Here is a 23,509-nt window from a genome sequence, read left to right as displayed (position 1 = left end):
AAAAAGATCAATAGACATCAGTTCACTAATGTCTATTTTGTTCAAAACCGATGTCTTCGTGGGTGTAGACACTACGCCATAAGTGCACATAGGCAAGGGTTTTTATCCAGCGTTGCACGAAAAGCGTTGCGTTATCTACAAAATTTTCAGTTTATTGCAACACAGTGGAGAAGGCGTTGCAGTACATAGAAGCTACCGTTGCTAATAACTGTAGAGGTCACAGCGTTACATTAGATATTTTTTTATTTAATCAATGCTGACATGGAAAATAAATCTGAGGTGGCATATTTGGGACCCATATTTGATGATGTGGCATGTTGATGTGTCATGCCACGTCAGCATTTTGGGCCCCATATGTGCAACCCACTAGTGACGTGGCATGCTGTCGTGGGACCCACATGTGGGGCCCAAAATGCTGATGTGGCATGCTGACATGGCAGCTGATGTGGCACTTCCGGCATCGCATTTTCTTTCTGGTGTTGCAGTAGGTTATTTACTGTTGCCTTATTTATTGTACTATTCCTAAAATTTATTTGTTATATTTATGCTCTAATTTTTTAAAAATAATTTTTAATTGATCCAACCGTACAGATTTTGTTTCCTGCTAGTTTTTGAGATGCGTACTTTTTTAAAAAAAAAATTTTATATCACGTGCTTTTATAATAGTCAAACCACGGTGCACACGAGTTCCCATTACGTAATCTTGTTCCGGGTGGTGATTTTATTTTTTAAAAATTTTTGTTCAATGATCCAACCGTACGGATGATAATACCTACTAAATTTAGAGTTGTCTAAATATTTTTTAAAAAATTTAGATTTTATAGCGTGTATTTTTATAATAGTCAAACTACGGTCAACACGGGTTCCTATAACCCAGTCTTGTCCCTAGTGATGATTCTATTTTTTAAAATTTTTGTTTAATGATCCAACCGTACGGATGATGATACCTACTAATTTTAGAGGTGTCTATTTTTTTTAAAAAAAAATAGATTTTACATCCTTTGTTTTTATAATAGTCAAACTACGGTCAACACGAGTTCCTATATCTAATTCTTGTCCCGAGTGGTGATTCTATTTTTTTAAAAAAAAAATTCAACGATCCAACCGTACAGATGATGATACCTACAAATTTTAGAGATGTATAATTTTTTTTTAAAAATTAGATTTTATATCGTGTGTTTTTATATTCTTGTTCCGAGTGGTGATTCTATTTTTTTTAAATTCTTGTTCAACCATCCAACTGTACGGATGATGATACCTACTAACTTTAGAGATGTAAAATTTTTTAAAAAAATTTAGATTTTATATTGTGTGTTTTTATAATAGTCAAATTACGGTGAACACGGGTTCCTATAACCAAGTCTTGTCCCAAGTGGTGATTCTATTTTTTTAAAATTCTTATTCGATGATCCAACCGTACGGGTGATGTTACCTACTAATTTTAGAGATGTAAAATTTTTTTTTAAGAAAAATTAGATTTTATATTATATTATTTTATAACAATTTTACATTATTTTTTAGAGATATTGAAAAATGGGGAAATATAATAAAAATATGATGTTTTATTTTTATAATTATCTAGACAATTATTTGAGTGTATAGTAATTTTTCTAGCTATTAAAAAAACACAAACAATTCACTCTGTGGAAGAAGAGTATTGGATGGTGAATGCATCACGCAGATCAACAACTTCACTTTTAATCAGGACCATCTAATCAATTTAAAAAAATAATTTGGATAAATGCTGATGGTTGGTTCATATAAACTCCAAAACCTATAGCAGTGTACAACTTTCTTTCGCTCATCAGTTTTTCCTACACTCATCAGTTCTTCCCCTTTTCCTCTGAATCTTCCAACTTTTCCGCTAACAAAACAATTCAGATAAAAATCATTTCTTTTAATCCTTCATGAAATCCAACCATGGCTAATATCGATCGAGTGGAGAAAGTTTGGGGCTTTCGATTGTTTGAGGGAGAGGAGAGGGGGAGGGTTCGAGAGGGACGAGAGTTTGGGGAAGAAGAGGGACGAGAAATGTGCTGATTGATGAGTAGGTGCAATGGGGTGGTTGTGGATGTTGTTAAGCCTAAGGGGTCGAATCCATTTGGCAATTGTTTTTCAGTGCAACAATTGTTTTAATATTGAAGAGGCTAAAAAGATTCATTTGTATATGATTAAAGATGGGTTGTTTAGGGATGTATTTTTGTCGAATACCCTTATTAATTTATATGTTAAATTGGGTGATCTGGGTTGTACAAGGTTGGTGTTTGATGACATGTCTTAGAGAAATATGGTGCCGTCGGCTTGTTTGGTTTTTGGGTATGTTTAGAATAGTTATGCTATTGGGAGTGTTTTGAGAGGGTGTTATAAGCTTGGAAGTAAGGGTGTTGGACTTGGATGGCAAGTTCATAGGTTGGTTCCGAAAATGGTGTATGCATTTGATGTTATTGTTTGTAATATGTTGATTTCGCTTTATAGAGGGTGTATCGTGTTTTTGGTGTGATTTTTGGTGTAATTTTTGGGGCAATTAGGAGCAATTCATACCAAGAAGATCTATGTCCCTCTCAACTTAGGGACGCTGATGTATCTACCTCAGGTGGAAAAATGTCATGTGCAAATGATGAAACAAGCATGAATGACTCATTAATGACGGTTGTCTGTGAACAAAGGGCTCCTGGTAAGGAGATACTCTACAACAAGTAAATTAAACAAATTCCGCATGACTTTCAATATAACTGCTGAGACAGGGGATTCATGGTTCATTTTCCAGAAGATGAAATTGCCAAAAGGATGCGGGTGAGCATCCCTTTCAATATAATTTCCTAAGGTATATAATGTGTTTGAATGTATTACTGTAAGTGCAATAATACAGGTATGAGTTCCAAATGCCGTATGGATCCATTGGGTGGTCAGTTGGTGCAACTCTAGGGTATGCACAGGCTGCTAAGGATAAGCGAATAATTTCTTGCATTGGTGATGGAAGCTTTTAGGTAACTCATCACAAGTTATCTGTGTTTTTACAATAATGGACCATATATGGTGTTAATTGTTAGAAATCCCACCATTTTTACCAGAATCATTCCTTCTTTATTTCACATTAACAAATTCAATATCCCTTGCAGGTTACTGCTCAAGATGTGTCGACAATGTTGCGATGCGGTCTGAATCAAATCATTTTTCTGATAACGGTGGTTGTACCATTAAAGTTGAGATCCATGATGGACCATACAATATGATCAAGAACTGGAACTACACTGCACTGGTCGATGCGATTCACAATGGTGAAGGCAAATGCTGGACGACTAAGGTCAGTCGAGAAAACCTAATACATAATGTATCATTTACTTACAAGTTAGAGCAGTGAAGCTTATTTTTTTAAAAAAAGTATTGTTGACACTGGCATTTCTTGAATTGTTCAGGTCGGCTGTGAGGAAGATCTTGTTGAAGCAATAGAGACAGCAACGGGAGAAAATAAATATTGTCTTTGCTTCATTGAAGTGATTTGTCACAAGGATGATACAAGCAAAGAGCTTCTTGAGTGGGGATCTAGGGTCTCTGCTGCCAACAGCCGCCCACCGCACCGCCAGTAGATCTTTTATTGTTCCTTCTATCTGCTGGAGTAAGATTACATGCTGAACTTTGTTTAGTAGATTATAAATCTATAATTAGGGAATTAATCATTTTGTTTAGTGTAACATTTTCATGTTTAATTCAATTATGTTTTTCTGACTTTCTATACATATACATATGTGTCTTCATCTAATATCCAACTCTGGGAACTGATGACCAAATTTGACTTCCTCTTTGAGAAATTGGCACTATTAGACTTTGTTTCATTGGATTCCTCTTCATTCCATAGTCTACACTGTCACAAAGACCTTCTGCTTCATTACTTTGTGTATGGGCTATAATCTATCTACCAACAACTTCTACTTTATAAGCTAGCATTTTGAAGCTCCTTTCCGGAAGTAGTTTAGCAGTGGCTATTGTAGGGATGAGTTTTAGTTTTTAGGAGAAATTTATAATTAAAGTAGTTGGTCAATGTGTATCATGGTGGCTATGTGCTAAAAAGCTAGGTTGTACTGGGATGTTCAAAAATAATTCACAAAGTTGGTTTATATAAATATTGGCTAAGAGTTGGCTGGAAATGTAATATATGTATCTTGCTATATTCTCGTTGAATACTCTTACCACTTTTATCTAGTTCTTTGCTATCCTCTGTTCCTCTCCGAAATCTTTAAAATTCCTTATGTTTTGTCTTCTTTTCAAAAATCTTCTCAGCTTTACTTTTCAGTTTTTAGAACTAAAAGCCAAATTTTAGGTCAACTTTTATAATAGTAAAATATGGAATCCCAAAGTTGAAGCATATATTTATTCTGTTGTCTTTGATGAAAACACGTAAGAAAGTGATAAGTGAATATTTAAGATAGTTAAATTTAATAGCTTTTAACTAGCTCTGACATGATAATAGTTTGTTTTGTTTCTTGTGGCCTTATCTCATCATTTCTTTAATGAAATGTTTCAGTGTTTCTTATATATCTCCTAATCTCTTTTAGGCTGTTAAGGATGACTTAGGAAGGATCTGTATTCAAAAGCCAGAAAAAGGCCCATTTCATGTCTCTGGAAATAATATCGATAATCTCGATAGTGACTGTGAAAGAGGGGCATGGTTGTCTTAGATTATGTGTTGAAATTATGTGCAAAGCAATTTTTTTGGATAGAAGACTAATATGTTAGTATTTTATTTTTTTTGGTTGCCTGTCTCGATCCAACAATTAAATGTATGTCCATGCATACTATTTATTTAGTTTATACCAGAATGAGGTGCAATGTTATCTCAGTATAGGTTTTCCTATAATGCCCTAAGCTAGAGCATGATTTTTCTTATAAATTTTTATCTTATTTGACAGTATTCACTCGACTATCTAAATATTGTCTACTAAAATGGTTGCTTTTAGGAATTGCTAAAGATATTGGTTCGAACTCAACAAAGAAGCGTAAATCTACATGGATGCCTTTCCCAATACTGTTTAAGGCCATCTCAAATATAGGCATTTTTGTCTCTGGATCACATCGACTGGCAGTTCTCTATCTGGTTGGAAATAAACATATTCTGCTTTACAACGTCAAAATGAGTTATAAGGCTATAGTTGAAATGAGTAGGTGACATTATTTAGAAAAGAAAAGAAAAAAATTGATCATATATTCTTTTTAAGTTAGAATTTGGTACTTTGATAGTTTAGTTTGTTTTAAATTTCATTTGATGCTTGTTGTATTGATTGTGGGATGTCTTTTTTGGCAGGAATAATGTAAAAGCAGAATAACTATGTCAATTTTTTTAATTTTTGAAGTGTTGCATTTGACTCTATATGGTGTTGCATAAGACTAAAAATGATGTTACATATGAATAAAAATGGTGTTGCAAATGACTAAAATCAGTGTTGCATTACATATTGTGGGACCCACACATTTTATGCAACACTAATTGTTGTTGTCAATGTACGCTTTCTGACGTGTCAAAGTAGGGCCACTGCTGACGTGGCAATATGACATGTCACTTGCCACGTAGGACACAGTGGTGATGTGGCTTCATTTTATGCAACACTAACTGTTGTTGTCATTGTACGCTTTTACTGTTGCAAAAGACGCATAATGCAACGCTTTCTGGTGTTGTATAATTCATTGCCTTAAGGCTTTACAACCACGTCCACATTGGCAACCCTGCCTGTTGTTGCCTATTACCTTATGCAACACCATTTAAGCCTTATGCAACTGTATAGTAGGGGTTGCCTTTGTGCACTTATGGCGTAGTGACAGAAATGTATTTTCTTTTTCACATTAGTTGAAAACTGTTGTCAAAAGTCACCCCAGACATCAGCTGCATGAAAACACTCGTGCCAAATTTAGTAAAATAGTCATGTATGTATTGAGATAAAAGAATAATATACTGATTAAAAAATTATGAAAGGTGGTATGAGGAGTTACTATTAGTTTAAATGGGTTGTTTAAAGTAGATTTTCAAGTAGATCCCGAAGAAGCAAGTGCTTTTGAGTGCAACAGCTTTGCTAGCCCAAAACGCTTAAACACCTGAATATCATCACCGGAAAGGATATCCACTAGTTGAGCTAAAAATAAGTTTAACACCTGAGTTTTTGAATCTGCTAAAGATGGCACAAAGTAACAGCTCCCATAAACTGTTAAATCTGAGGCATAAAAATTATAGCAAACATTAATCTAACACTCCTTTAGTATTGCAAATCATGACATCTAGGAATGTTGAAACCAGACATTTTAGAGCAAAATTTGGAGGGACAGTTGCCTGACATTGGCTTAAACAAATAGTGGTAAACAAGTACATCAGACCAAGCTACTGACTAATGTTTCAACGTGTATTTGGATATTTATGACGACTAAAATAAGGGGAAAAGATTAAAAGAACTGTTTCAAAGTAATGTTTGCATAGTTGACTATTTAAAATATTCCCACTGAAGAATAATGCGCAAAGCAAAATAACTTGCCGGAATATATGAAATAGTAGTATAAGAGTTTAGAAAAATATTGAACAAGATAACCCAGACAGAAAATCTGAGCCAAGGATGTTATTAAGTCAGAATTGTAGAACCTAAGTTCCCACCTATAATTAAGGGCTCCATCTAACATCTCAATACTGTTTGCAGGGTTCCTAAAATCCACAGGTGTGCCTTCACTTGAACAGGTCAAAAATCCAATTACACCACTGCACTGCCATAAAGAAGTCATATTTAATAATAAAACCATGAAGAAATAAATATTGTGATTTGTATCAAACGATAAACGTATATATGCTGCTTATTAACAGAGGAACTCATTAAAAAGAGTTGACTAGTACATGTTAAAAAGAAAAGCTAGCTAATATAACAAGGAATTAATGCAACCACATACTTTCTGCCATACTACAAAATACACCTTCAGGTCGGCAATTAAAAATGCCAGATGCCAAAAAATACAAGTTGGATTTTGACGACACCTTTAAATCCTTTGCACCTCCCTCATCTACTTTGTCTCATTGTAAAATAATTCTATGAACATGATTGAGATTTGACAGACTATCAGAATTAATACTTCCTCAAAAGACACTAAGTTATTTTCCATAATCCATGGACTGCTTTAAATCCTAGCTTTAGCACTTTAATTTTTTCTCTCATCAATACCATGAAACTTCCTCACGTCTCTAATACATACTTAATTTTATTATTGTCATGTTATTTAACTACCAACTTATATGCTTTCTCCAATTAAACATCACCTGCAGACTGCAACTAGATCATCCTAAAAATATATTAGTTTATATGGAATATTTTATGAAAACATTAATTTGTTGAAAACATTTAAGTTTGCCAAAAAATAAACATGTTTATAAAACAAATTGTTTTATCATTGTTATAACAATGATATCCAAATATATATAGTGTACTTATTATATATTTTTTCATTATTTGTGCAACAAAGTATATAAATAATATTATTAATCACAGATATGTAAATATATATATGTATGTGTTTAAAGTATTATTTATACTAGCTTTATACCGGCGATGCACGGATGATTCTAAATATTTTTTATAAAAAAATTAAAATTAATAATTATTTTTTATTTTACTAAATTTTAATACAAAAATTTTATTCCTTAAATTTTTTAGTTATATATTTACTTATTATTACATTTTTATATTCTATCAGGACAACATTTATATAATATATTAATATTTTTTTATAAAAATTACGGATTTTAAAGTGTTAATAATATGTATAACTGTATTTCACAATTATACAAAATTATTCTTTTATTTTATTCTTAAATATTTTAACATTCTAATAACATGTAATATATATTTGTTCAAATTTCTTTTTAAATGATTTCTTTTTAAAAAAAAATATTTTTCAAACTTTTTCATTTAGTTGCTATTACATTTTTGAATTTGATTGTGACACATGATTAAAGGAGTTTGGTCACTAAATTGAAATGTTGATTGTAGTTTGTACATTACTTGATAATAATATTTTTTAGATTCTCGGTTTTGGTAATAACATTTAAAAAACATACTTTGTAATGGTATTATTTTTCATTTTATTAAAATTGTATTTTATTTTAAGTTGTATTATTTTTTTGTAATTATTAAATTTCTTTTTAAAATTTATTATTTATAGCATTTGTAATATTCATAACCAAATATATAGTAAATATTTTCATTATTTACTAATATAAAAAATTAATTTTACACTTGTGCCATGCACATTAAAATTTTTAAATAATTTTTTACATAAGAATTATTTTTTGACCAAATTAGTTGGCTTATTTACTTTTTGATATAAATATCTTTTACCAAAAGTACTATTATTTTTTATTCTAATAACTTTATTTAAATGATAATGATGACATATGGGTGATATGTGACCCTATATTATATTTTAATGATTAATTACTAATTATAATATTAGTCCTCATCACTAAATCTTAATTACAATATTATATTATTATAGTCATGATGATCAAACTATAACTATTTTTTATATAAGATTTTTTTTTTACAGAATGAGTTGAGTTATTTACTTTTTAATATCAATATTTTTTTATCAAAAATACCATTATTTTTTATTATTCAAATAACTTTATTTACATGATGATCATATTATTGTATTTTTTTATTTGAAATTAATAACGTAAAACATAACATATGCAGTATAGTTTAGTTTATTTGTTTGATTTTTTTCACATCACAAATTTGCAAACAGAATATTTTAACCATATCACATAATATGGTTATGTAATTATTTTTTTTATTTATATATTTTCTTTTCCTAATCTTATGAAATTTAATCATGAATTGAAAAGTTGTTTGAGATTTGTATTTACCGCCCATCTAATAATATTTTATAATTTTTCGGTTCTAGTAATAATTTTGAAAAAAATATTTTACACCTAATTTTCAAAGTACTTTTAAATATATTTTATAAGATTTGTATTTCAATTTTTAATTTTAATAGTTTTTATTATTCTTATTATTATTCTTATTATTATTATTATTATTATATTTCTTCCTAGTTTTTATGTTTTATAGGATTAATGTGCGCAAAATTTTTTAAAATAATTTTCCATTTTATCAAATGAAGCAAACCAAATATAATATTTATCCTTAAATACAATATAAATGCGTAAAATTATCTATTCAAAAATATTTTTAATCGAACTTACCTATTTCAATTTTTTTTAAAGAAAATGATACTACCCTAACCCAATTAACAAATAATTTGTTAATTGTTACTTATATTTATTTTTATTAAGATAATTGTTACTTGCATTATATATACATAGCATTTTTAATATTATTTATAATATTTAAGTATATATAATTATAATTCAATTTTTTATTTAATTACTTATTATGTAATACAATAATAGAATAATTAAATTATATATTTAGGTATAATAATGTATTTTATTAGATTTAAAGTTTGAATTGTAATAGTTTTTTATTATTATATTTCTTCCCTTTTTTAAAGTTTTATAAGATTCATATGATCTAAATATTTTCAAAGACAAGTTATAATTTTCTGTTTTTACAAAACAAAACAAAACACGTGTATTACTTATACCTAAATATAGTTTAAATGTGTTCTTTATTTATTAAGAAAAATTAAAATAATCTATTTATAAATATTTTAAATCAAATTATTGTTTTCATTATATATATATAATATAATATTTTTAATATTATATTAGATTATTTAAGAATATATAATTATAGTTCACATAATAATTTTACATAGTTATTTTTTTAGTATGTGTTTCAAGTATTATTTATATTTATATATAAATGTGAATTTATAAATATATAAGAAAATATATTAGAATAATCTGATTATTAGCGGGCTTTTTCGGGCTTTTAATTGGGCCGGACGCCTAGGCTTTTAACCGGGCCGGGCCAGGCCGGGGTTTGCCTAAAATATAGGGCCCGTCGAGGCCCCAAGCCCGGGCTTTGACCGGGCCGTGCTTGACCGGGCTTTGACCGGATCGGGTCGGGCCAAATTTTCGGGCCCGGGCTTTTGGTGCATCTCTGCTTGCAGTTCTCACACAATCTTCAAATTTCCTAGTCCAAGATGATGGCTCCTCTACTCTGTACAACTACACTGATTATCAGTCCAAGTGTGTATACATTAGATCAAACAAATCATGCAAGCCAAAAGGTTATATAAACTGCTTTGAAATCTTTTAATGCAGCTGTGGGTAGTTCCCTGTGTTGGGCTATTCCCTTCTTCTCCTCTCGCTTGTTTTTTTTGTTTTATTTACTTGCTAATACAGCTTCTGAGTACTTCTATCCTTCCGTCGAAAATCTGTCGAAAATTCTTATTCTTTCTCCATCTATAGCTCGTACTACTCTGCTTCCATTGGGAAATGGCGCGCCTCATTTTATTGCTAGTATTGTCTCTTTTATGAGATCAGGTGTCGCTGATGTTGGCCTGAACAATGTCTTATCTGATGTAATTAACACATGTAATTATAGGCATTTAGCATTGTGATGCAAGTATATTCTGCTCAAGAGAAGTGGTGTATAAGAGTTTAAGATACTATGAGGCATATTGAAAAAGTCCAACAAGTAAATGACGTGTAAACACAAATTAATTAAGTTCGATACATTATTAGTAATCAAGTGATTAATAAATAAACTAGTTGTGGTTTATCGAAAAGTTTAATGGTTCACAAACCTACAGGACTGAACACTTCAATAAAAATAGGTCGCCACATAGCATCCTATGTATTAAATTTTCAACAAAAATGTGGCTGCTAAATAAATTGTGCAACTATAATAGAATTAAAAAAGGTTCTACATTGTTATCCTATTCATTCAGATGTTAATTCACCAAGTACCTTACAGCTATAGTTTGAATCCCTTGGAAATTAAATCGTCCCTACAAGAGAAACTGAAAACATGTATCATTAGAACACAAAGCTTCAGTAAAATTAATACACAGTAACTTTCTTGGTATAAAATAGTAGCAATCACTCTAAGAGCTTCTGAAAGTCTAAGTGAAGCTTCATTCCAGCAATGTCTAAGTCGCACTAAACCCCTTAAAAGATGAAGTATAATTTTAACCTTAACCCCTTCAAAATGCATACAAGTAAAATACATTCATGTATCGTACTACAACCATACTTAAACATTCAAAAAATACATGAAAATATTAATTAAATGAAAAGTGTAATCGAAGACTTACAAAATCTGAGAAGGAGATGAGAAGCGGGTACACGGAGATGAGAAACAAGATCTGAAAAATACTTATAAATTAGGGCTCAATTTAAAAACAAAAGGAAAAAAGAAAAACAAATATGATAAATACTTACAAATCACGGCTCTATTGGTTGACTCGATTATAGCTTGATTAGGGCTTGATTCTGTTCGATTAGGGTTGTATGTAGAACATATCAAAACTCGATTGCTCGATTAAGGCTTGATTGATGGTAACGGCGATGGAAAGAGATAGGGAGTGATGTTAAGGAATGAGATAGAGAGAAGAAGGGGGGCGAGAGAGATGTATATCTGGTGAGAAGAGAGAAAAACAGCGGGGAAAAAGAGAAAAAGAAATTGGTGAATATGTGGGAAACGGGGGAAATATTTGGCAATGTACAAAGGAGGAGGAATTATTCCGGACAATGGTTAAAAATACCCATTTTGGGGTTCAATTTGCTCAAAATACCCATTTTCAAAAAATATGCTCAAAATACCGTTTTGGTTAAGCATTTTGAAATTGGGTAAGTGTAATACGCATTTGAGAATTGGGTATGTAAGAAAATTATTAAAAATACGCATTTCTGGTTTGGATATTACCATTGGGATACGCATTTGGCAAATGCGTATTACAAAAAAAAAAGAAAAAAAACGGATACCCATTTGACAAATGGGTATCTAGTACAAAACAGAATACCCAAATGGCAAATGGGTATCCAACACGGTATTTTCAGCACAACACTACCAAAATGCGTATTTTCAGCATTTTGCACCAATTTTTTTTATTTTTAACATTCTTTCCTTTTATTCCCCACCTTCTATTTTTTATTTTATTTAAATTTTAACAGAGACATCGGTTAGTTAAGGACCGATGCGAATACCAAACTTTTACAACGGTCCTAAAACAACCGATATGAAAGTTAGTGTTTAACTTCAGTTAAAACACAACCGATGCGAAATATAGGGGTATATTTTTGAAATACTATGTAAAAACATATCTTTAACATCGGGTTGAATTTTTTCGACTGATGTTAAAAGGGTGATGTCTATTGACTTTTCTCTAGGAGTGAAATGTACTTGTCACCACTGGTTGACTGTCAAAATAGAAACCAATTTAATTTATTTTTTTCTGAAAATTTTGTCATATCACTATTATATATGGATCTTGACATCTATATGGTTGGATCATTCCTAAATATTTTTATGAAAATCGAAACATCAATATGGGACTTAGCACTAGATAGTGGTATTAATCAAGCTCATATTTGAATGTTAAAAGGACAAACCAAATAAAATAATTTTGATCTAAAACTCTGGTTATACCACTAATATATATATGTATATATTTATATATATATATATATACATACATATATATATATATTGATTTCTATATGGTTGGATCAATGATAAATATTTATTAAAAAATAAAATATCAATTGACTAAACATTAGTAAGCGGTACTAGTCATACCGATTCTTGACTGTTAAAACTGCAAACAAAATAAAATAATTTTGATCATAAATAATGGTTATATCACTCATGTATATATAGAGAGAGAAAGTTAAGTTATATGCAGTCCACTATTTTTTGAAAATCTTGCACATTGTATACATTTTACAAGTATAACATTACAAAATATATTATTTTACAAAATACGTTTAGTTTGTAGAACATAAATGGTCATGTTGCAGAACAAATATATTGTACTTGTAAATGTATGAGATTTGCATAATTTTATTGAAATAATGATATTTGTGAAACATGTTTTGCAAAATAACATATTTTAAAAAATATTTTATTTGCAAAATATAGATGGACTCCGAGGACTTAAATTAAACGGTGGACTCCATAGAACTTTAATCATATATATATATATATATATATAATCGGAGGTCCAACCCCACATTGACCTGTATATATATGTGAAAAAATAAAGGTAGAATAAGTAATCGATTTATCAATCATGAGACTTGGAAGGGTTTAATGAATTGACAAATTATTATTTCAAAACATGATTAAAATTAAAAAATTGATCCAGAAAATAAATCGATTTAAGACTTTGAAATAAATTAGACGAACATAGAAATTTATGTCCATCAATAGGAAATAAAAAAATTGTCCTGAACAATAGGGATAGTCACGTAAGGAAATACATTTATTTGGTCAATATAAATAAGGCATTTTAACCGGGTATCTCGAACGAGGGAACGTGTTTCGAGTTAAATATAATCGCGAATAAAGCTCAAATAATGAACTTGTAAATTTTAAATTAAAACAAGCACAACAATTACCAACGTCAAAATTAGGAAAGGGATGAGATAAAACTTGCCATATTTCCGTTTATTAGCTCAGTGCTCAAGAAATCTCACATTTTCGTACTTAAATACTTCTCGCGTGGAGAAATTCTAAAAATAATAATCCACACAATATTTCAGTACAAAATAATTAAACCACAAATTCTTATACTATTTTTATTTAATAGTTTAATAATTCTTAAATATTGACTAATAGATCAATAATTACACTTTGGAAAATTATTACAGAAATTGAACAAACATTTCACTTCATATTTTAATAAAATTTAATAATGTTCCTTTAGCGTATACTAATCATTTTCCATATTTACTGATTTAAAATTAATTCTAATTATTAATATATATTTGTGCTTATAAAATAGCTTTATTAAATAATAACCATCCTTTTCGATAAAAAATCTTCGATTCACTTTGCAATTAAATTTTACTCTACTTTCGAATAATGGAATTAATTTATCGTAAAACTAATATGATTTCCCGCTATTTACTACTCACTAACAAATCTCAAATTAACCCACCAACACTCTTATGTCACATTTTAATATATTCTAGAATACCCTCTAAATACAATATGTATACATTAAATTATACCAACAACACCAATTTTAATAAAATAAAATACCTTTCCAATACCTTCCCAAATATAACCTTTTACATTGCCTTAAAACCTCGACAATATCTATTTTTTATTAATTATCAAATTACCAGAATACCCTCATCTTCCCCAACCATAGTCTCCTTCACCTAACTCCTCCCTCACCATTCTTTCCGGCGAACCACCGACCGACAAAAGTGTCGGAGACCACGCTCACTTCCTTAATTCTCGGCCTCTCTTCCTCTAATCTCTCCCTCGTGAAACCTCTTTCTATCGCCACCACTCATTTTTCCTCTCCGACCACCCACATCTCTCACTCATTTAGCCGCAAACAACCATTAAAATGATCCTCGAATCGAACCAAATCTTTTCCCTGCATTTTCCCCTTTGTTTCACCCATCCATCGTTGCCACCCACCTTCGTCACATTGTCTGCGACGGGCGGAGATCGTTATTTCCGTTTCCACTATTTTCCAAACACCAAAGACCCCTTAATCCGATCGTCGCATCATCCCCGACCTCTTCGTATTCCATTAAATAAAAAAACCCCATTTTTATGATTACAAACCCTAACCCACATTTTCAATTTGGGTATTTTTTTAGCCACTCCCAATGTAGTACCCTACTCTTAACAATTTTATTATGTAATCCTATTATTAATAGTTTTATCTTTCAACTGATAATTAATTCTTACACTATCAAGCAAAATCTCATAAAAATATATTTACCAGAAACTAATAAAATATAGGATTGTAGACTTAAACAATTAATTAACATTATAAAGTCACCAACTAGTTGAAATATCACCATAAACTACATACTAGTGATTTTACGGTTCTCTTTGATGATCAAACTTTGAAACCTCACTCGATCAACTCCAATCTCACCCTAATAGTATTAGCTCTCTCTTCTAATTATATAAGTATACTGTTTTTAATCTCTCCCATTAAAAATTTATTTAAATCCCATATATCACTCTTTTATAATTTAATTCACTATTTTTAAATCAACAACTTATCCTTATTAATTATTTATCTTGTTAGGTCACACAACACTGTAGAAGGGGGTTTAATACAGTGTAGAATACAATCAAATCGATTTAAAGCACCAATAACAGAAAACTGATGTATTCGATATAATAAACTATGTTACAATGGAACTGTTCTCTCTAAGTGATGAACAACTATCACGAGAGCTGCTAGGTTATAATTGTATGATCTTCTCGGTGATCGTAACTCTTATAGAGTAAACCTACGTCTGTGTTATATAGACACACAGTTACAAGATAACTTCTAATTGATATGAAATATAATTCATCTCCTAGAATATAGCAATCAGATATCTTATATAATTCTTCTAGTCCTCTAACTCTTTCCATACATATCTACTTCTTGTATTAGTCTTGATCTTCTTTCCTATAAATCAGCTTCCTTCCTTAACTGTTAGTCCTCCAGTACTTAAGTTCTGATATCCATCTTCTGATAATCTAAGTCCTGATATCCTTAAGTCCTGACTTCCGGTAAATCCTGATTCCAGTAAGAACTGATATTTATTGTTAGTTAAGTTCTGAAAACTAAACATGAAACATATTAGACATGACATCTCAAATATATCCAACAATCTCCCCCAACTTATAAATTATGCAAGAATGTACAAGTTAATAGATTTGATAATGTCAAAAACATTTAAGTTCAAATACAATAAGAGTTTAATAAGACTATTGATAACAACTTACAAAATATCCAGCTTTACCAACATCACTGAATCAATCTGAATTCATAATTATTCTTAACAAAATCATTTATCAGATTATCTTCAGCTTTCTTCAGAACTTCAGCCAACTGTGCTTTAACCTGCATCAGTTCTTCTTCTTTACTATCACCAATTTGATGAATGGCTGTTCTGAGAGTTTGAATGGATGTTCTTTCAATTCCATCACCAAGTGTGATAACCTTAGGATGTGAAGAGTTTTCATTATAATATAAGTATCTTTCTTTCAGAATAACTTCTACCTTAGCAGAATTCTTCAGCATAGGAATTTCTCTTCCATCACATTCAGTAATCATTGGACTGTAATGAGAAGTCTTTGTACCAGGGATTCTGAATAGATCTTTTATAACCTTCAAAATGTATTCTGACCAATTCTTGTAACATCATATTTTACTTCCACAAGATAATGAATATGTTGAAGTTCTCTAATAGACTACTTTAATACATCAGTGTCAGCTAATCTATAAGTCCTTCCATCATTGAGAAATAAGGTCAATTTCTCTTTTAGATTCTCCTTATCATGAGCATCTATCACAACTTGAGCAGACAACACCTTGTCAAGGTGCCTTTGTTTGATTTGTTCATATGGTTTATCTTTCAATATGAAAGGATCTCTTAGAGTAACCTCTACTCCTGTTTGAATCTTCTCTTCATCAGAACCTAATCCAGCTCTATCTCTAGGTTGCTTGGATTTTAACCCAAATGTAGCAAGTTGATTAATCATGAGATTGGATTTTGGTTCAACTGGAGTAGCTTTCTTCCATAATAGCTTCTTCTTATCAGCAATTGTTATTTTATCCAAATCAACTTGAGTAATGTCAGTAGTTGATGTCTTGATAGCTTGATCAGAATTTGTTGTTTCTTCTGTACCTTCCTATCCTTTATTCTGAATAACAGCTTGAGCAGTGTCAAAGGTTGTTTTAGAATATTCAATTATCTTTCTTCTTTTCAGAATTTGAACAGTTTCATCTTCAATAAGATTATCATCAGTTCCTTGAACCATTTTACACACTGGTTTCATCAGATCTTGGGAAGTTTTTAAGTCCGGTGACTTAGTTGGTTCATAAATTTTTCCTTTCCCTTTGTCTTTGGGATTACTCTCAGTCTGTGATCTAGTCTTGAATTTTAAAATTTCAGAATTTGACTTTTTCTTGATCACAATGCCTTTCTCCTTAGGCCTTGGAGGTTTCTTTGCATCAGAAGTTTTAGACTTAGGATTTGTCTTCTCAGCAGCAAATCTAGCTTCTTCCTCCTTGAGAGTTTCTAAATCCATTCCTGGATTTTGTTTCAGAAATAATCTTCTTGCTATCTACTCATCAAGTGTCTAGATTTTAGGATCTTTATAATAAACAGTAGTCTGCTTCCCCTTTAACTTCAGAGTTTGTAAGAACTTCTGAGAGTCTTGAGATCCTGACTGAATCAGGATATCAGAACTTGTCATCAGACTTTGCTTATCACCACTTGACTTCAATCTTTGAGCATTCACAGCATCAGAACTTGACTTGTTCTAAATAGAAGATTTTCCCTGAAATTTTCTTTGACCTCTGCTCTTTTCAGAGTTTTCCTGGTCATCATATTTATCATCCTTTTTCTTTAGTTCTTGAGTAGGTGAGCATTTGGACTTAACTACCTTCTCCCCCTTTTTGGCATCATCAAGAAGTAAGAGAGAAAGAAGAAGTTCAACTGAAGATTGGATTTCATCCAATTGAGCTTTCTTAGAAGCTTGATTAGCCAGAACCTCAGCAAGTGGGGCCTGTTGCTTCTCTTGAGTTTTCTCAATGGTTTCAACTTTTTCATAAATAGGTCTGATATACATGTTCTTGTCAAGCTTGATCAGTAGATCTAGCTTATCAGCTTTTTCTCTGAGTGTATCAACCTTTTCATGAGTAGCAGTATGTAGACCTTGGAGATGTTTTGTAGACAGAGCTGTGATCTTGAGTTGTGTCTTGAAATAAGCATTTCTGAGCAACTAATCAGCTTTTGCAATATGCTCTGTGAGAACTTTAGAACATGGAATGAAATCTGATTTATTCCACTTCTTGGTCCACTCAACACCTCTGTGAGTATCATCCCAAGGAATAGGTGCTTCCTTTTCAACAAATTTCTTCACCAATTATTCCTTGCCCAAAGTAGGTACTGGAGTCTCAACAGAAATACTGTCATCAAAACTTGAAGAAGACTCATTCTGTTCTGATAGCTCAACAGTGTGTGAAGCAACTGGAGATTCGGGAATAACATCATCTAAATTCTGATGAGCAGAATTTACCTCTAGAGCTGGTGTCTTTGATGTAGATGGAGATTCCAGATAAAGAACTTCAGGTATATTCAAATTATGAATATCTATTTCGGAATTATCAGTTTGTTCTGTAGCATCATCTGTAGCTTTAATAGGAGAGACATGAGGGGTAACTACTGTGTCATTAGCCGGGTCTTTGCCTTGAGCTGGAAGGGCTTCAATGAAAATTGGTTCTTGTGAGATTAGAGATTCCTGATCCCCTTCCACAGCTTCTTCAGTATCTTCTGATATAGCCTTATCCAAATATCTCCTTGCCTTCATTTTCTTCAATCTCCTTGCCAATGAAGGAGTTGCTTCAGCAGCATCAGAATTTACAGATTTCCTTTTCAAAGTATCAGAACTTTGAGCTGCTTTCTCTTTCTGAGAAGTAACATTATCAGCTTCAATTATCACAGGTTCAGATGAATGAACTCGTGCATCAATTATTTCCTCTTCACTCTCAGACTCATCTCTGAGAATCATCTTCCTTCTCTTTTGTTGAGGTTGAGGAACAGACTTTGTCCTCTTAGAAATTTTGGAAGATGAAGGTCTGGTTGTTTGAGCTGATGGTTGAAAAGTTTGAGGTGTTTGTGTAGAGGTGGTAGGTTCTGATGGTTAGACATCAGGATATAGTGCAGTGTATTTAACTGGATCATAGATTATTAAGGCTTGTTTGACAGATAGAAGAACTTGAAGGGGTCTTAACACAACCATCTTATTATCAATAGATAATAAGTCATTAAAAGCTCTTTTAGCTAGTCTGAATGATGGAATTAATTCACTAGCTGATTGAGGCTTATCATCACAACAAAAGCTGTAAATAAGCTGACAGACTCTAGAAAAATAAACAATATTTCTTTCTTCTGTCATCCTATCCCCAAAACACCTAAGAGCGCACTTTGATAATCAATATCAGTTTGATTAATAAGAGCATACCCGATTTGTTGACTGAATATGGGGATTACATCGAAGTTAGAACATTTTTTGGCAAAAGCCTTGGTAATGTAGTCAAAGAAGAAACTCCATTCCCTCCTTATGTAATGTCTCTTCAATTGACCCAGCTTTGCCAATGTCTTTTCATACCCCAGACTGGCCATCATATTTTAAAGAACTGGCTCCTCAACAGTAGAGTAAACGTAGTTCTCAGGCAGCTGCATTGCTTGTCGAACCGTGACCAATGTCACGACATGCTCATTCTCCCCTGATGAAAAGATAATACTTGGGGATCCTTGAGCACCACATCAGGTTGGGTCAGAGCGTACCCAATATCAGAATTAGCGAGAAATTCCTGAATGAAGTGAAGTTCCGATGGAGCTTCAGCCTTGCTATGTTCCGATGGAGCCCCATTAAAAATTACGTCTTTTGGTTCCATCGCTGGAAGAAATTAAGTAAGAAGGAGAGCGTTTGCAAAGTGTTTGTTCAAAGTCCTGAAAAAACGCTTCAGAGAATAAGAGATATGAAAATTAGAAAAGTAAGTAAAAGATTATAAAATCTGTTAACTCTCATATATATACTCTCTCCACTCAACAGTTATATTTTTGAAGCATAATATACACTTTACACCTGGCACCGTGTGACCAGTCAATAAACGGCTAGAGAGGAGTTAATGGGCACGTAAAATAAGTAATAATTACAGTGCAAATACAATTTTTCAGGACATAAAAATTAACCACTAACCCATAATGATTATAACTATTTTTATTTTACCTAAATTTATTCTGATTTAAATATGACTGTTTCAGAATTTCCCACAAATAAGTCGAGTAAAAAAAATGCCACATAAGCATCAAAGATTCCATCAGGATTTAATATCAGAACTTAACTTATATCAGATTTTAACAGTCATCATAACATGGCTTCTGTACTGAAAAAAATAAATATCTTTTTCTGTGATTCTTCATACAAATACTGACTTGTTTTATTCAGAGTCTAATCATCAGAACTTCCATCAGAACATGTCTTCAGAATTTATGCAAATGATACTTAACTGTTTGTCAAAAACAACTTAATCACTATAGTAATTTTCATCATTCATATGGAGTGAAAGTGTGTGCATTCAACAAAATATCAGATAAAGATTAAATTCTGATCAACTTCAGTACATCTTAGAAATAAGGCATAACTCAGAAAAATGCTTAAAATCTGTCATCAGTTATGATGTCTATTATAGAACAAATTTATGCATGATTTCACCTCAACTGTTTGTGCTCATTTTATGCATCTTTTGAAATTCCTTTTATAGTGGCTTCTCAGTGTAGGTGAGTCACGACTGCTTATCAGAATTATGATGTTATCAGAGTATATCTCCAGTAATCATAGAGTGTGAAAAGTCACCAAGAAATTTTTTTGCTTTTCTAATGGATATTACTTACTGCATCCAATGCACTTGGGTGTTCTTTTCAGAATTTTTACTCTAGATCTCAAAGGAGTACCTGAATTTTATTCTTTTCTTTTCTTTTGATAAGTGAGGCTTATCAGCACTTAGTTCATTCTTTAAATTTACTGACATCAGAATTTGACAGATAAGAAACAAGAATCTAGTTTGTGACTTAGTAATAAGATATACAAAGTAAACTTGACTAAGCTCAATATCAGAATCTGCTTGTGTTAATGAGTTTCCACATAAACAACTAATTTAAACATGGGATTTCTAGTATGTTAAAGACTACTAGGTCAGCATCTAGCACGGTTATCCTTATTGGATTGAATAGCCACAGAACATTCAAAAGACTTATTAGAGTATATAAATCCACAACAGATAACAATCAGCATTGAATGAATTTTCAAATTAAGCACATATTACATATAGATAATACAATCGGTAAACACTGATAATAAAGTCTGATGCATGAGTACAAAAACTAAGCAGATTTAGAGAAAGAACCTGAAACCATTCCAAGTTTATTTACCAATCTTATAAAAGTAGCTTTACATAGTGGTTTTGTCAAGATAACTTCTAGTTATTGATCTGTTGGAACAAAATACAATTCCACTTTACCTTCATCCACATGTTCCCTTATGAAATGGTACCTAATGCTGATGTGCTTTGTCATTAAGTGTTGAATTGGATTACCTTTCATAGCAATATCACTTTGATTATCATAGTAATAGGGATTTTAGAAAATTTTAACCCATAATCCAGTAACTGATTATTTATCCAAAGAATCTGTGCACAACAGCTTCCTGCAGCAATATATTCAGCTTCTGTAGTTGATGCGGAAATTGACTTTTGTTTCTTGCTAAACCAAGAAATCAATCTGCCTCCAAGAAATTGGCAGCTTCCACTAGTGCTTTTCCTGTCTATTTTGCATCTTGCAAAATCTGCATCTGAGTAACCAATTAGCTTGAAATTTGATTACCTAGGATACCACAAACCTAGATCAGTTGTACCCCTTAAGGTACTTGAAAATTCTTTTCACAGCTAATAAGTGAGGTTCTCTTGGATCAACCTGAAATCTTACACAAAAATAGGTAGCATACATGATATCAGGTCTACTTTCAGTTAGATAGAGTAAGGAGCCAATCATACCTCTGTAGTTAGTAATATCTATTGATTTACCAGTATCCTTATCTAACTTGGTTGCAGTGGTCATGGGAGTGGATGCAGTTGAACAATCTTGCATTCCAAATTTCTTCAGTAAACTTCTGGTATACTTGGATTGACAGATAAAAGTGCCTTCTTCAGTTTGCTTGACTTGAAGACCCAGAAAATAGCTGAGTTCTCCCATCATACTCATTTGATATCTTGATTGCATTAGCTTTGCAAACTTCTCACATAGTTTGGAATTAGTAGAACCAAATATGATATCATCAACATATATCTGTACCAAAAGTAAGTCTTTTCCATGGTTGAGGTAGAATAAAGTCTTGTCAATTGTGCCTCTGTGAAATCCACTTTCCAGAAGGAATTGAGCTAAAGTCTCATACCATGCTCTTGGAGCTTGCTTAAGGCCATAAAGTGCTTTCTCAAGCCTGTAGGCATGATTGGGAAATTTAGGATCTACAAAGCCTGGAGGTTGTTCAACATATAATTCTTCTTCCAATTCTCCATTGAGAAAGAACTTTTTACATCCATTTGAAAGACTTTAAACTTCTTATGAGCAGCATAAGCCAAAAAGATCCTTATGGCTTCTAATCTAGCAACTGGTACAAATGTTTCATCATAATCAATACCCTCATATTGAGAGTAGCCTTTAGCAACCAGTCTTGCTTTATTCATTGTAATTATGCCATCACTGTCAGTTTTGTTTCTGAACACCCATTTTTTACCAACAACTGATATATTCTTTGGTCTTGGCACTAGGATCCAGACTTTATTTCCTTCAAATTCATTTAACTCTTCCTGCATTGCTTGCACCCAATCAGCATCTTGAAGAGCTTTTTCCACTTTCTTAGGTTCAGTATGAGATAGAAAAGAATGGTAGAGACATTCATTTGAAGTTGCAGTTCTAGTTCTGACACCTGCTTCAGGATCTCCAATGATTAAATTAGGTGTATGTGCTTTAGTCCACTTCCTTGTAGATGGAAGTTGATCTCTAGAACTGGATCCTCCCCCATGATCCATGCTGTCTCCTTCAGCATTTTCTAATGCTCCCTCTGTAGATATGCTCTCTGAGACTTCAGATATTGAATTTGATTTTTCAGGAGTTGAAGAATCAGAGCTTCCAGAATTATCAGAATATGACTCATCAGAACTAGATGAATCAGAACATGAAGAGCTAGTGACATGTTCTGATGCTTCTCGAGAGTCTTGAGATGTGGTAGGTTCTTCAGCTTGCTCCCCCTCAAGAGGTGCATTTTCCTTTGGAGTTATTACCACAGTTTCAATGACATCAGAACTTAATCCATCAGAACTTACAGGATCAGGATTTAAGTCTTCATTCTCAAATCTCAGTTGATCATGATCATCGAAATCTTCAAGTCCAGTAATCTTCTTATCACCAAAAGAGACATTGATAGATTCCATGACAACTCTTGTTCTCAAATTGTAGAGTCTGAAGGCTTTTGTGAAAAGTGGATATCCAACAAAAATTCCTTCATCACCTTTTAGATCAAATTTTGATAGCTATTCAGGATGAGTCTTAAGAACAAAACACTTGCAACCAAATACATGAAAGTATTTCAGATTTGGCTTCTTTTTCTTCACCATCTCATATGGTGTTTTTCCATGCTTGTTTATGAGTGTAGCATTTTATGTAAAACAAGCAGTCTGCACAGCCTCAGCCCAAAAATAGGTTGGCAGTTTTGCTTCATCAAGCATTGTTCATGCAGCTTCAATGAGAGTCTTGTTC

General features: G+C 32.0%; 1 pseudogene; it reads left to right on the top strand.

The window, feature by feature from the left end:
* Positions 1-1,814: 1,814 nt before the first annotated feature.
* Positions 1,815-5,266, top strand: LOC141673083 (pyruvate decarboxylase 2-like; annotated as a pseudogene).
* The last annotated feature ends 18,243 nt before the right edge of the window (positions 5,267-23,509 follow it).

The sequence above is a fragment of the Apium graveolens genome, chromosome 7 (genome assembly GCF_009905375.1).
Source record: "Apium graveolens cultivar Ventura chromosome 7, ASM990537v1, whole genome shotgun sequence".
Classification (NCBI taxonomy): Eukaryota; Viridiplantae; Streptophyta; class Magnoliopsida; order Apiales; family Apiaceae; genus Apium; species Apium graveolens.
Note: the sequence above shows the minus strand (reverse complement) of the source record. Positions and strands in the feature narration are given on the sequence as shown.